At 40.5% G+C, this 13971-nt stretch overlaps 1 pseudogene; it reads right to left on the bottom strand.

The window, feature by feature from the left end:
- Positions 1-12547: 12547 nt before the first annotated feature.
- Positions 12548-13643, bottom strand: LOC142427250 (transcriptional repressor protein YY1 pseudogene; annotated as a pseudogene).
- Positions 13644-13971: the final 328 nt, after the last annotated feature.

Below are 13971 nucleotides of genomic sequence, written 5' to 3'. Positions count from 1 at the left end.
CCCTGAAAGTCTTTGCGGCCTCAGAGGTAGCTGGATCATGACCACGACAGACAGTGCAGGCTCACCGACCTGCAAGGTATAGCTGATTCCATGTCAATCTGTATTTCTTGAACAGTGTGTGCCTAAAGACACCCCTATAGTCAATCTCTGTATCCAAAGTAGGATCACAGTGACAAATTCTGCAAAGATAGTCCAACTGTAGCACAGAACTAGAGGCACAACTGTTTGTCTCTTTTCTGCAAACCAACCAGATCCCCATATATAGGACCATAAACTGCACCTCTAAACAGCCTGAACCTCTCTCTGTATATGCCTTACCTCACTCCAAGTCACACTCTGCCCTTGAGACTGCTGAGACCAGCTAGGAAATGTAGGGAGAAAAATCTGTGGAGAAAAGTAGGAAATGTGTATCAGGATGCATAGGATAACACATATTTCAGGACACATTTCCCACACATACCACAACTCTCAGGAATGTGTGGGAAACGTGTTAGGGAAAAATGTGGGAAATGTCTGTCAGGAAATATGTGGGAAATGCCTGTCGAAGGATGTGTGGGACACATGTAATATTTTAGAAAGCATCTGCCATGTTTCCTGTGGGATATATCTATTGGAATTCCTGTGGGAAACATCTGTTAGGATACATACAGGAAACATCTGTCAGGAAAAAAGGGTAAATATCAGCCAGGAGAAATGTGGGAAATATCGGTTCAGGAGACTTGGGAGCACATCTGTCAGGAGATATGTGAGACATGCATGTGTAATACCTTTAGGAAACATCCTTCATTTTTTATGTGGGAAAAATCCGCCAGAATTTATATGGGAAACATCAGTTAGTATGCAAGAAGGAAACCAGTCAGGACACGTGGTAAATATCAGTCAGTAGACATATGAGAAACATCCGTCGAATCATGGGGTAAAATGTTAGTCAGGAGATGTGGGAAATATCTAGCGGGAGACATGTGAGAAGATCCTGCCAGGATACATGTGGGAAACATCTTTTAGGATCAATGTGGGAAACATTTGCCAGAAGATATGTGGGAAACCCCTGTCAGGAGATATGTGGAATACACATGTCACCATACCTTTACAAAGCATCTGTCATGTTTCATGTGGAAAGTATCTCTCCAAATTCATGTTGGAATACTGTCTCAGTACAGATGCAGAAAACATATACACATCAGTCAGGAGACCTGTGGGAAACATATGACAGGAGATATGTGGGAAACAGTTATCATTGATGTGGGAAATATATGTCAAATATGTCAAAATTTATGTGGGAAATGAGTCAGTATACATGGAGGAAATATCTCTCAGGATATATGTGGTATATATCAGTCAGGAGATATGTGGGAAACATATGTCTGGAAATATTTAGGAAATCTCTGTGAAGAAGCGTGGGGAGCATCTGTCAGGATACATGTGAAAAATATGTCAGGAAATATGTGGAAAACACCTTTGAGCAGATATGTGGAAAACAAATGCCAGGATATATGAGGCACACACATGTGGCAAAACCGACAGAAATCATCTGCCACGATTCATGTGGGAAATATCTCTCGGAATTAATCTGGGAAACATCTGTCAGGAAACACGCTGTAAATATCAGTCAGGAGACATGTGCAAAACATCTCTTGGAAGATATGTGAGACTATTCTGTCAGAATACACATGGGAAACATCTGTCAGAATACATGTAGGAAACATGGAAGGAGATATGTGGGGAAATGGTGTCATAATACATGTGGAAAACATCTCACAGTATAAATGTGGGAAAGATCTGTCTGGGGATATGTGGAAAACACCTGTCAGAATATATATGGGATATATATGTGGTGATTTATTTAGAAAGCATCTGTCATGCTTCACGTGAGAAATGTATCTCAGAATTTATCTGGGAAAAACACCTGTCAGCATCTATGTATGAAATATCTGTCAGAAAATATGTGGTAAATATCACTCAGGAGACATGTGGGAAACATTTGTCTGGAGACATGGATAAACAATTGTCAGGAGATGTGTGGGATACACATGTCATGATACCTTTAGAGAATGTCTCTCATTTTTCATGTGGGAAATATGTCAGAATTCAAGTGGGAAAAATCTGTGTGTGTGTGTGTGTGTGTGTGTGTGTGTGTGTGTGTGTGTAAAGATGCTGCTGGGGCTCCCAAGCCTTAGCTAACAATGTCTCCCTGCAGCAACTTAGAGCAATCGACTTAGAGTCTAATCTGCTTCCAGGTGGACTAAACCAAGGATGGCTACATTATGTTGATTTACTAATCATGCTGAAGGAGTTACAGGTAACTGTGATTTAACTGCTTTATTTCCCAGCTCTCAGGACCCAGGTGAGGCAGATAATTCAAGGTGCTGAAATTGGGGTATATCGATCTCAGATCAGGCTGTGCTGTGTGGAAAGACAGTGGATCATCCATGCTTGGATGTTTTCTGTGTCCTAAAGGTAAGAGACCCTGGAACCTGGGCAGGGGGACCTATCTTAAGACAGGTACTCTCAGCCAGTAAATATGTAAGACAGGCTCAAGGAGTGTGGGGATTAGACCAGCTATCCCGCATAAAGCTGGGTCCGAAATGAGGCGTGCGGAAGAAAGGAAAAGAAAGAGATATATACAAAGTATGGGATCGGGAGAACTCCACTCTGATGGAATGGAGTCTCGTGTATATTTGAAGCTTGGTTTTTATACTCTTCTTACACAAGGGAATTGGTTACAAAACAAACATCAAAGAACTTAAACATTCCTAAACTCTTATCTATGCAAATGTTACTTAACTAGTCACAGTTTCTTAACCTTAGAATAAAAGCACTAGGTTCAAAGACAATCACACGGATATGCAAGATTCAAGAGAGTCTCAAAGAGATCGTAAATAACTGAGTTATCCCTCAATGCTTTTAGAAGCAAAGTCACAAATAACAGTCATTTCACAATGCTTTTGTCTGCAGAGATGCAGGGAACTAAATAGTCACCCATTAGTAAACACCTTGATCAGCCAAATGCTTCCTACATATCCCCCTTCTATATTATTAAAAATGAGCAAAGCAGGACTGCGTCTGTACTTCCAGTCCTTCAGACTTTGCGGAGGGGGGTAACTCCATGAACTCGATTCAACTCAAGGCTGTTCAGATGAACTTATGCTGTAACTCATGCTAGCATTATTTGAAGATATTGCAGACAAGGTAGTAAAATGCAAAAAACTTCCAAAAATTAATAATAATAATAACATATTCCTTATATTCATGCAGAAACAACCCAGGGTTAATTATCTTATTGTTAAGCAAGCACATTTGATACACATAGCAACTCTGTCTTCTGCCAAGTTAGACATCCTTGAGAAAATTAAAACACCTCTTTTTCCAGACCTTGCATACTTTCTTGTTCTTGACAATCTGTTCAAAACTTTAAATTACAGAAGAAATCAGCAAATACTGACACAAGTCATGAGAATTTTCATCCGTTTTAAGGCTGAGTCTTAATGACCTTCAACATCTTTCTCCCCTCCCCCCTTTTTTATAAACTTTTGGCAGGGAATATTACTATAGATCGTGATGATTAACATTTCCTTACAGTCTGAAGGAAGTGTCCATAAGCTTCACATTTCCAAAGTAGTGTCTATTTTCCATTCGTCAGTATTTTTTTGAGTATTGTCCTGTTTGCTGGACCAATCGATGATATATCTCTCTTTTGTGATGTTATAGGGTATGGGCTTGTCCATGAGGACACGATCTCCACAATATGGTTTTATTATTCTTTTGAGTCTCTAGTCCACAAGAAGAAAAAGACTGCGGAGTGGATGAGATTACATTTCCTTCACCTTGTACAGGGAGGGAGGGAGTCATTAATCCACACTATGATTTCCAGACCTCCCAGATAGCAGGATGTAAGAGTGGTGGATCAGGAACTTAAGCGGAATACTGCTCACTGTGTGAAGTCCTCAAAGCACTTGGAGGCAAATTACCATCTGCATGGTTTCCAAACTGCACCAAATTCTCTGGCAGTCACCTTGCTCCATCAGCATCCTGTGGGAAAAACACAAACATGCCCTCGCCCCCAAATCAGGAGGGAGCTGGCTTTTGCTATTTTCCATTAAGTAGATCTTTCCATTTTACATATGCTTTGTCTTTATGTTTAGGAATCTTTTTCCAAAGGCAGTCAGCAGCAGACTGACTGTGTATATCCAAATTTAAAATTTTTTAAATAAATAAAGTATGATTAATTAAATTGCAAGGAGTGGAAGGGCATATCTCCCCCTTTTTCATTTTTTTTTAAATGTCGCTTAATAGTCCCATTAGCAGGTTCCTTGAGGATTAGAAGAGATTCCAGTTATGTGTTTAATTCAAAAAGTGACACAAAATTGAGTAAATGCTTTACTAATATAAGCAGATCCATTATCTGTCTTTAAGCATTTAGGTACACAAATTATAGCAAAACAACGTAACATGTGTTGAATAACTAAAGACGTTTTTTCACCAGTCATAGGAGTGGCCACAATAAATCCAGAATAAGTGTCCACCATAACGTGCAAATAACCCGATTTACCAAATGAAGGAATGTGAGTAACATCCATCTGCCAAAGATGTAATTGAAAAACTGCTTTGACTGCATGTAGCTCAACTAAGTGCAGATTGAGCTGGAAAATTTTTAAACATAGTATATTCTTTATAAGAAATAGCTGCAGTTCCAATGGAGGAACCATCAGTAAATATTGTAAGGATATGAAGTAAGGGTTTATTTTTATAAATACTGGGGGAAATAAATAAATGTTTTTTAACAAATTGTAATAATTTATCTGGAGGATAAATATTGTACACCAATCTACAAAACTCAGCAAATGCTAATTCCCATGAAATCACAACTTTCCCATAACCAAGAAGTTTTGGGTCTGTCATAAGGTATGACTATAGAATTAGGATCTTTTTCAAAATATTTAACAGACTCAGATCTATCTTTCAGCACGAATTCGGCTATTATTTTAAAATAAGGATTTAGAATTCTTTTTCTTGAAGAAGCTAAATATACCTACAATAATGGTCCTTCCTGCCATAACACACCAGATGTAAAAGTACCAAGGTTTACCATAATTAATGTACATAATTTGTTGTTCTAGAATACGTAAATTTACTAAATTTAAGGTTTGTTCTGCTAATGGGTAAATCTTCCGAGTTGAATTTGGATTAGGATCTCCTTTTAAAACATCAAACAAAGGCTTAAGCTCTCCAGTACTTATTTTTAAATATGGTCTAAGGTAATTAAAATCTCCTAATAATTTTTGAAAATCATTTAAAGTTTGTAAGTGATCTTTTCTTATTTCTATCTTCTGAGGTATCACAAAACCTTTCTGTAAAATATGTCCTAAATACTTGTAAGTTTCAATAACTTGTACTTTTTCTTCTGCTATAACTAAAGCCTTTTTAATGCTTCTTGTAATAAGTCAAAAATAAAGAGAACCACCTTTTGGTCCCTATGAGCCATCAAAATATCATCCATATAGTGAATTTTATACACCGATGTTTCAGAAGTTCTTACTGACTTTATAGCTACAGTTACAAACTTTTGACATAAGGTGACGCTATTAGACATCCCCTGACATAAGACTCTCCACTGATAATGCTCCATACGTTCTTTAAAATTAACACTAGGAACACTAAAAGCAAATCTTTTATACTCTTTGGAATCCAAGGGAATGGTATAAAAACAATCTTTTAAATCTAAAATGATCTGATATGTATTGGCTGGAATAGCAGAGGGGGAAGGGAGCCCAGGCTGCAGGGCTTCCATAAATTCCATAATATCATTAATCCTACTTTACTGATTTTCCTTGCAAAGCAACTGCTATAGCAAGCCCTGAGTACAGAAAGGTTTAATGTCCCGGCATAGTCTGATATAATCAGACAACTTGCTCTTTATTCTAAAAGGCCTTAGCACTACTTTGCATTTTAAAAGCCAATTGTTTAATTTTAATACAATTCCTGATTTTAATTACACAAAGGGATAAAAAATTAGCACATACTTGAAGGTTACACATCCTACAAATGATGGCAATATTTTCCTTGAGAGAGTAGTTTCATTGGTATAATTATTTGTTAAATACTCAAAAAAGACAACTTTAAGCAGTAATAAACACAAGCAAAAGTGATTCTACCCTTAAACTAAACACTTAGAAAACCCGTTTTGCACATACAACTGAAAGAGTATGTAATACTTACACACACACACACACACACACTTTGTTCACACAAACAGCTTATATTTGCTGTATTTTAAAAACTCTCAAGAAATTGATTTTCACAAGTCATCTCTTCCGGACAAACACGCTTGAGCCAGCTGTTATTAGTCTCCTGCCCAAAACACATTCTCTCCTATCGTGGCTTCTACTAACTTCATAGTAAAATGAGCCACAGAAACATATTGAGAACAAGCAGTTTTTAAATCTTACAGTTTCGAATGAAATGGGGGGAACATTCGCCCGTCCTTGAGCATTCTGTCCTCTCACTGGATAACATCCTGGAATTCCTAAATTTACTCCCTGTTATGTTGCTAATGACTCATACTCTTGCTCCCATTCTACGGCCTTTGTTTCATCCCAGCAGGACTTCAGAGTCTCCTGCAAGGGGTCTCAGGTTGAAGCTTCTCAGAAAAGGCAAAAATTCCTACGTCTTCATCATAATAACAATGTACTAACTAGTCCTCCAACTGCTCCGACTCCTCCTCTGACTGCTCAGCATGCCAGGATCAAGGGGTTCCTCATCCTGGCTTTCAAAAGCCTCAGATTCACTTTCCAGTGGCTTCAGTGGTGGAGGGGGAGGAGCTGGAGGCTCAGCAGCAACTTTTCTTTCAATTTTGTTTGAGCATGCAAACAAATTATTCTCACACCCCCCCCCCCCCCCCGAAGTCCCTCATGCCTAGCTAAATTCCACAGACTAAACGTGTCTCTGGGAACCTTACTAGGTCCATTAACAGTATCTTTCAACAGTTGCCCCATTTTTTGCCAAGTTACAATATTTACAGTCCCTTCCTCAGCAAACCAAGGACATATCTTAACCACAAAATCTGAAAACTTCTCTAATCTTTGGTAGTTTATTTTTGTTCCTCTGGCTTTTAACATATTTTGAAGCATATTTACATACATACATACATACATTTACTAGAAACCTGTCCCATCATTTATTACGCCCGACTTTTCACCACTTACCCTTAATTTTTCTCTGTAAAGATTCACGACCTTGCTTCTCAGTGGTGTCCATCACTGGATCCTCGGTTTTCAAAGCCCCACGTTGGGCGCCATTAATTCGGGGATTAGACCAACTATTCTGCATCAAACTGGGTCTGAAATGAGGCGTGCGGATGAAAGGAAAAGAAAGAGATATATACAAAGTATGGGATCAGGAGAACTCCACTCTGATGGAATGGAGTCTCGTGTATATTTGAAGCTTGGTTTTTATACTCTTCTTACACAAGGGAATTGGTTACAAAACAAACATCAAAGAACTTAAACATTCCTAAACTCTTATCTATGCAAATGTTACTTAACTAGTCACAGTTTCTTAACCTTAGAATAAAAGCACTAGGTTCAAAGACAATCACACGGATATGCAAGATTCAAGAGAGTCTCAAAGAGATCTTAAATAACTGAGTTATCCCTCAATGCTTTTAGCAGCAAAGTCACAAATAACAAGTCATTTTGCAATGCTTTTGTCTGCAGAGACACAGAGACGCAGGGGACTAAATAGTCACCCATTAGTAAACACCTTAATCAGCCGGATGCTTCCTACAAAGGAGGAACATTGCATTTTGCCTCTGGAAATCCCTGGGGTTGAACTCAAAGGTATTAATTTCCAGGCCAGCATCAGAGAGAGTGTGGCCTGCTGTTGTTATCAGGAGTAACTCTTCGAGGACTTAGGTCTTCAGAAGTGGAGAGACCCAGTGTGCTGTGAGTGGGTGTTCCTGTCACTGGACACACAGGGTGTCCCTGGAATTGACCCCTTTCCAGCTTGGGGGTGAAGATAGAGCTCCTACTTGCAGTATGTCTTGTGAGCTTAAGATTTTAGCTCACGGGAATTTCCAAGAGACATGGACCCAAATATTTTTTTATTTAAATAATTTTATTGGGGCTCATACAACTCTTATCACAATCCATACATAAATCAATTGGGCAAAGCTCTCTTATACATTCATTGCCCTCATCAATCTCAAAATTTGCCTTCCGCTTGGGTTCCTGGAATCAGCTCATTTTCCTTTTTTCCCTCCCCCTCCCTCATAAACTGTTAATAATTTATGTTATTATTTTTTATCTTATCTTAAAGTGCCTGGTGTCTCCCTTCACCCACTTTCCTGTTGTCCATCCCCCAGAGAGGAGGTTATAAGTAGATCTCTGAGATCAGTTACCCCTTTGTAGCCCACCTTCCCTCCTGGTATCACCACTCTCACCCTTGGTCTTGAAGGGTTTATCTGTCCTAGATCCCCTGTGTTTCCAGTTCCCATCTGTACTTCCTTATTGCTACACTGAACCCTGAGTGAATCATCTCCTCCCTACTACCCCTCTGTAAGGGATGCCCAGTTGTCTACAGATGGGCATTGGGTCCCCATTACACGCTCCCCTCATTCATGATTTTAATTTTTCCCCTGCCTTTATGGCTTGAAACCTGATCCCCTAGGCCCTTCATGATCACACATGTTGGTGTGCTGCTTCCATGTGGGCTTTGTTGCTTCTGGGCTAGATGGCCAATTGTTTACTTTCAAGCCTTTAAGTCCCCAGATGCTATATCTCTCAATAGCCAGGCACCATCAGCCTTCTTCACCACACTTACTTATGTATACACTCGTCTTCAGCATTTATGTGGGGAAGGAGATCACACAATGGTCGTTTTTGTTCCTTGGTGTTGCCTACCTGATCCCTTCAACACCTCGTGTTCACATAGGCTGTGTGCTTCTTCTCTGTGGGTTTTGTTGCTTCTGAGCTAGATGGCCGCTTGTTTGTCTTCAAGCCTTTAAGACCCCAGACACTATATCTTTTAATAGCCGGGCACCATCAACTTTCTTCACCACATTTGCTTATGCATGTGTCTGTCTTCAGTAATCATGTTGGGAAGGTGGGTATCATGAAATGACCGTTTAGCTGAGCAAGGTACTCTTGTATTGAGGGAATCTCGGCAAGGAGGCCCAATGTCCACCTGCTACCCTACTACTGAACCTATAAATATATGCAAATAGGTCTATTTCCCCCATATTCATAAATATATTTACATATGTAGTCTGTATTTACGCTTATATGTATGCCCTTTGCCTCCTACTCCTTTCCTCTATTTCCTACTATTTCCTTATGTTTTGCTCCTGCCCCACTACCATGTGCAGCCTTCATTCTGGCTTCAGTAATTCCTCTGTTACCTTGCCCCTGGTCACTCCCTACCAGTCCTCCCATCCACTCCCTCCACTGGTTTTGAACCATTCGTTCCCTTGTCCCTGGGTTGGCCAACACCTCCTCCCTTTCCCTACCTCCCACACTCTCATGTCCCTCCAGGACAGTTGGTTCCATTATTTTCTTCTTACATTGTTTGTCCATACTATTTTATCTAGGTGGACCTGCAGATATAGTAATATATGCATAAAAATGTGAATGGCTTTGACAGCACCAAAGTGGTACATAAAAACATGGCATCTACGGCAAAAACACCAACAATCTACCAAACAAAAAAACCACTGACATACAAAATTTAAGAAAAAAAAAGAAAAAAACAAAAAGACAGCAAAAAAGAAGCCTGTTATTAGTTCAAGGTCTGTTTGTTGACCTTTAGGAGTGTTTTCCAAACAAGTCTGATGGGGTGCCATGTCTTGGCCCCAAAGTCCATCCTTTATACTCCGTTGGGACCTCCTTGCTCTGCTTACTCCATCTCTCCATTGCATGCCCCGTGTTTTGCCTCAGTGTGATGAGGTCAGCTCAGTCGCACATCCCCCACTGTGTCTCAGGTGCTGTCCCGTGTAGGATACTCAGCATATTAAGGTGTAAGGGATAATGGTTTGGGAGCTGGAGATTAGCAGCTAATGGTTAGAGAGTTTAAAGCCAAAAGTTATTGTGTTTTGAAATGTAGCCTACAACTTTAAATATATTTATTAACTGTAGTATTTATGGTATATTTAGAATCTTGTTATGTAAAATATCATTAATTTATGATTATTAGAGGAATTAGTATTTCTTCTCTTTGGAAGCCTCTTTTCTTTTAAAAAGTATTCCTTTTATGATTGGTCTATCTAGAAAATACTATAGAATTTTTAATATGATATTTAAAATGGAAATGTATGTTTGTCCTGTTTCTTAAGTGGGGTAGGGTATTTCCTCTAGGAGTGAATGATATTTGCTGGTGAGTTTTTTAATGAATATATTAGCACATTGAACTATACTTGCTTCATGTTACAGTTGTATTTTTTTCCATGAAAAGCCTTTGAATTTTTTAAAATAAATTATTTTACTGAGGGCTCTTACAGCTCTTATTATAATCCATATATCAATTGTGTCTAGCACATTTGTACATATGTTGCCATCAGCATTTTCAAAATATTTTCTTTCTACTTGAGCCCTTGATATAAGTTCTTCTTTTCCCCCTTCCTCCACCACCTTCCCACGCTCGTGACCCATTGATCAATTTTAAATTATTATTGTTTTCATATTTTACACAATCTGTTATTTTCTCTCACCCACTTTCTGTTTTTCATCCCATGGGGGGTGTTATATGATTAACTTTGAAATTGGTTCCCCTTTCTCACCCTTCTGGCCCCACCTTTCCCCTACCTTCATAGTATCAGTACTTCCATTAGTGTTCTGAGGGGTTTATCTCTCCTGGATTCCATGTGCTATGTTGAGAGCTCTTATCTGTACCAGTGTACATGCTCTGGTCGAGCCACATTTGTAATGTAAAACGGGGGTCATGATAGTGGGGTGAGCAAGCTTTAAAGAACTAAAGGAATGTTCTGTGTTCTATCAGTGTTATACTGCACCCTGGCTGGCTCATCCTTTCCTTGTGACCCTTCTGTGAGGGGATGTCCAATTGTCTACAGATGGGCTTTGGGTCTCCAATTGGACACCTTTTGTTCCCATCGATATGATTGTTTGTTTGGGGTCTTCTGATGCCTGATACCTGATCCCATGAACTCCTCGTGATCACACAGGCTGGTGTGCTACATCCATGTGGGCTTTGTTGCTTCTCAGATAAATGGCCTCTTGTCTAACTTCAAGCCTTTAAGATTCCAGACGCTATATCTTTTGATAGCCATGCACCACCAGCTTTCTTCACCACATTTGCTTATACATCCTTTTTGATTTAAGTAATCCTACTGGGAAGATGGGAATCATAGAATGCCAGGTTATTAACTTGCATTGAGGGAGGACTTGAGTAGAAGCCAATGCCTTTGACTTTTTTAATGTTCCTATTTTGTTTTCTGTGCCTACTTAGACAGTTGACCCTCTTTTCTGTCAGTGGGTTTATTACAGTGCTTATTTTCCATGTAAAATATGCTCTGGGACAAATTTCAATTCATCATGGTATATAATCATTTTAATATGTTGTCTGAATCTGTTCCAAATATTTTAAAGAATTTTTAGTGTATATCCATTATCAGTATTGGGTTACAGTTTTCTTGCAGTATCATTATCTGACATTGGTGTCAGAATATTTATTGGTCTGATAGAAAGTATTGGTAACCAAGGGCTCAAGTAGAAAGAAAATGTTTTGAGAATGATGATGGCAACAACTGTACTAATGTGCTTGACACAATGGATGTATAGATTGTGATAAGAGTTGTATGAACCCCGCATAAAATGATTTAAAAAAAAGAAAGTATTGAAGTAGTGGTAAGTGTTGTCTCACAACCATTGTTATATTTACACTCAATTACTTGAACGTAAACTACCAAATAGTAAAGCAGTATTTATTCATACCATCACAGTACTCTGTATTAATCTTTAATCTATGGTCTGATTATGCTAGAAGTTTCTCCTGGAATTTTATTTCAACTCAATTGATTATATCCCTTGCAAGCAACCTAAAACTCATTGAACTACCATTGATCCCAGGCACTGGCTGAACCCTCTGATCTTTCAGCTGACTCCTCATTTTGGAAGACTACATGATTTACACTCCCCTTGACAGACAAATAGTCACTAACCCCCAGTTTGGGAAAAACAGGTGAGATCTATATTTTAAAAATGTGAAAAGAAGTCCCATTTTTAGCACTGTCATGTAAAGAATTGTCTTTTGATGCGAAGTTCATGAATTGTTCTCCTGCTGGGACCACACTTTACAAAAACACCTTGTTTTTGAAACATGATTAGATAGCAAGATAGAGTATCTTAGCAATGTCATCTTAATAAGCCTTGGTTTATTTTTTTAATTTTTACTACTTTATCAAAACATGTCCCTTAGGTGTGTAGGATTCCTTTTTAAAATTCTTTCCTAGAAACAACATACAAAGGAGAGGCACGTTGTCTTCCAGTCACTTCTGGAAGAGGCTTCTGGGGCTGAGAAGGAACTTCCTTCTCATGGTGTCTCACTGGTTGTTTTTGGCCTTGGCGTGTATTAAGATGTGATATTTCAGGTTAGTCGACTCAGCAAACTTCTTGTTCACCTAGGACCTGTCTCCCGTGTGGATCTGCACGTCTGTGCACAAACTGAAATCCAGGGAAAAACGCTTCCCACAGCCTTCCAACGTGCACTGAAAAGGTTTGTCTCTAGTACGAAGCAATTGGTATTGTCTGGCTTTGAGCTCTTGACAAAAGCCTTGCCATACTCGGCACAGACGTGGACGCGGGGCCGTGGGTGTGCAGGTGCTTCCTCCTGGCTGAGTTGTCCCTGAGCACCTTCGGGCAGCCTTTGTGAGGGCAAGCTATTGTTCTCGGAGAATCAGCTTCTTGAATTTTTCTTGGCTTCATTCTGGCAAATTCTGCCAGCTGTTCGGGGTCCAAGAGGTAGATGCCAGGGATCCCTCCAGGCGGGAGCATCTTTCCCGTCATGTACTCCGAGTAGTCAGGAGGGGAGTTCTCCCCAATGATCTGCTCCCCAACCAGTCTCATGGTCAAGACCTTTTTTCATCTGACTACCATAGAGTGACGGAGAACGGGTCCTCCAGCATCTTGAATGATCTGCACCTGCTTCTCCCACTTCTTGTTGCCCGCATCAGCCCCGCCGCCCGACGAGAGCTGTCGCTGCCGCCGCCTCCACGGTGACCAGGTCTGCTCGATGTAGTCCTCATCGTCCTCGTTGCCAATGCTGGCCGGCGCTGGAACTGGGATTGGGATCTGGCCCTCGAAGCCTTCCTCTGCGCCCACCACCAACTCACACGTCTGCACCAGGATCGCCTCCTGGTGGTGGTGCACCTGGCTCAGGTCGTCGGTGACCTGTGACCTTAGCGACCTGCGGCCATAGTGCGATCATGGGCGGCGGCGGTGGTGGTGGTGGTGGTAGCTGGCGTGCCCATGGCCACCCCCGCCACTGTGGTCGCCCCCGTCCTTGTCCTCCTCGCCCACCACCATGGTCTCGATGGTCTCCACCGGGATGGTCTCCACCTCGATCTCATGCAGCTCCATGATCTCGGCCAGCATCTCTGAGCCGTCCATGGCGTTGTAGAGGGTGTCGCCCGAGGCCATGGCTCTGGGCTCCGGCCTGTACGAGGAGGCGTCACACAGCGGGGAAGGAAGGCAGAGGGAAGAAGGCAGTGAGTGGGCAGGGCCCATTCCTTCTTTTTAACTAGGGCTTAAATTCTAGTGAATGTCTCCTGAGTTTTTGGGCATTTGATACCATGGAAATAACTTTTGTAAACATAACTATTTAGCATTTTGTGCATGCCTTGGGTGTTGATTAGTAATTTCTGAGGCTCTTGTTGTTGATAGTTCTGATTGAGTCCCTGTGCACAAGGGAATGAAACACTGCTAACCCCTGCAGCATCCTAACAAATTAGGATGAACCTATTGCTTC

The sequence above is a fragment of the Tenrec ecaudatus genome, chromosome 15 (assembly GCF_050624435.1).
Source record: "Tenrec ecaudatus isolate mTenEca1 chromosome 15, mTenEca1.hap1, whole genome shotgun sequence".
NCBI classification, from domain to species: domain Eukaryota; kingdom Metazoa; phylum Chordata; class Mammalia; order Afrosoricida; family Tenrecidae; genus Tenrec; species Tenrec ecaudatus.
This window is presented reverse-complemented; position numbering and strand designations above follow the sequence as displayed.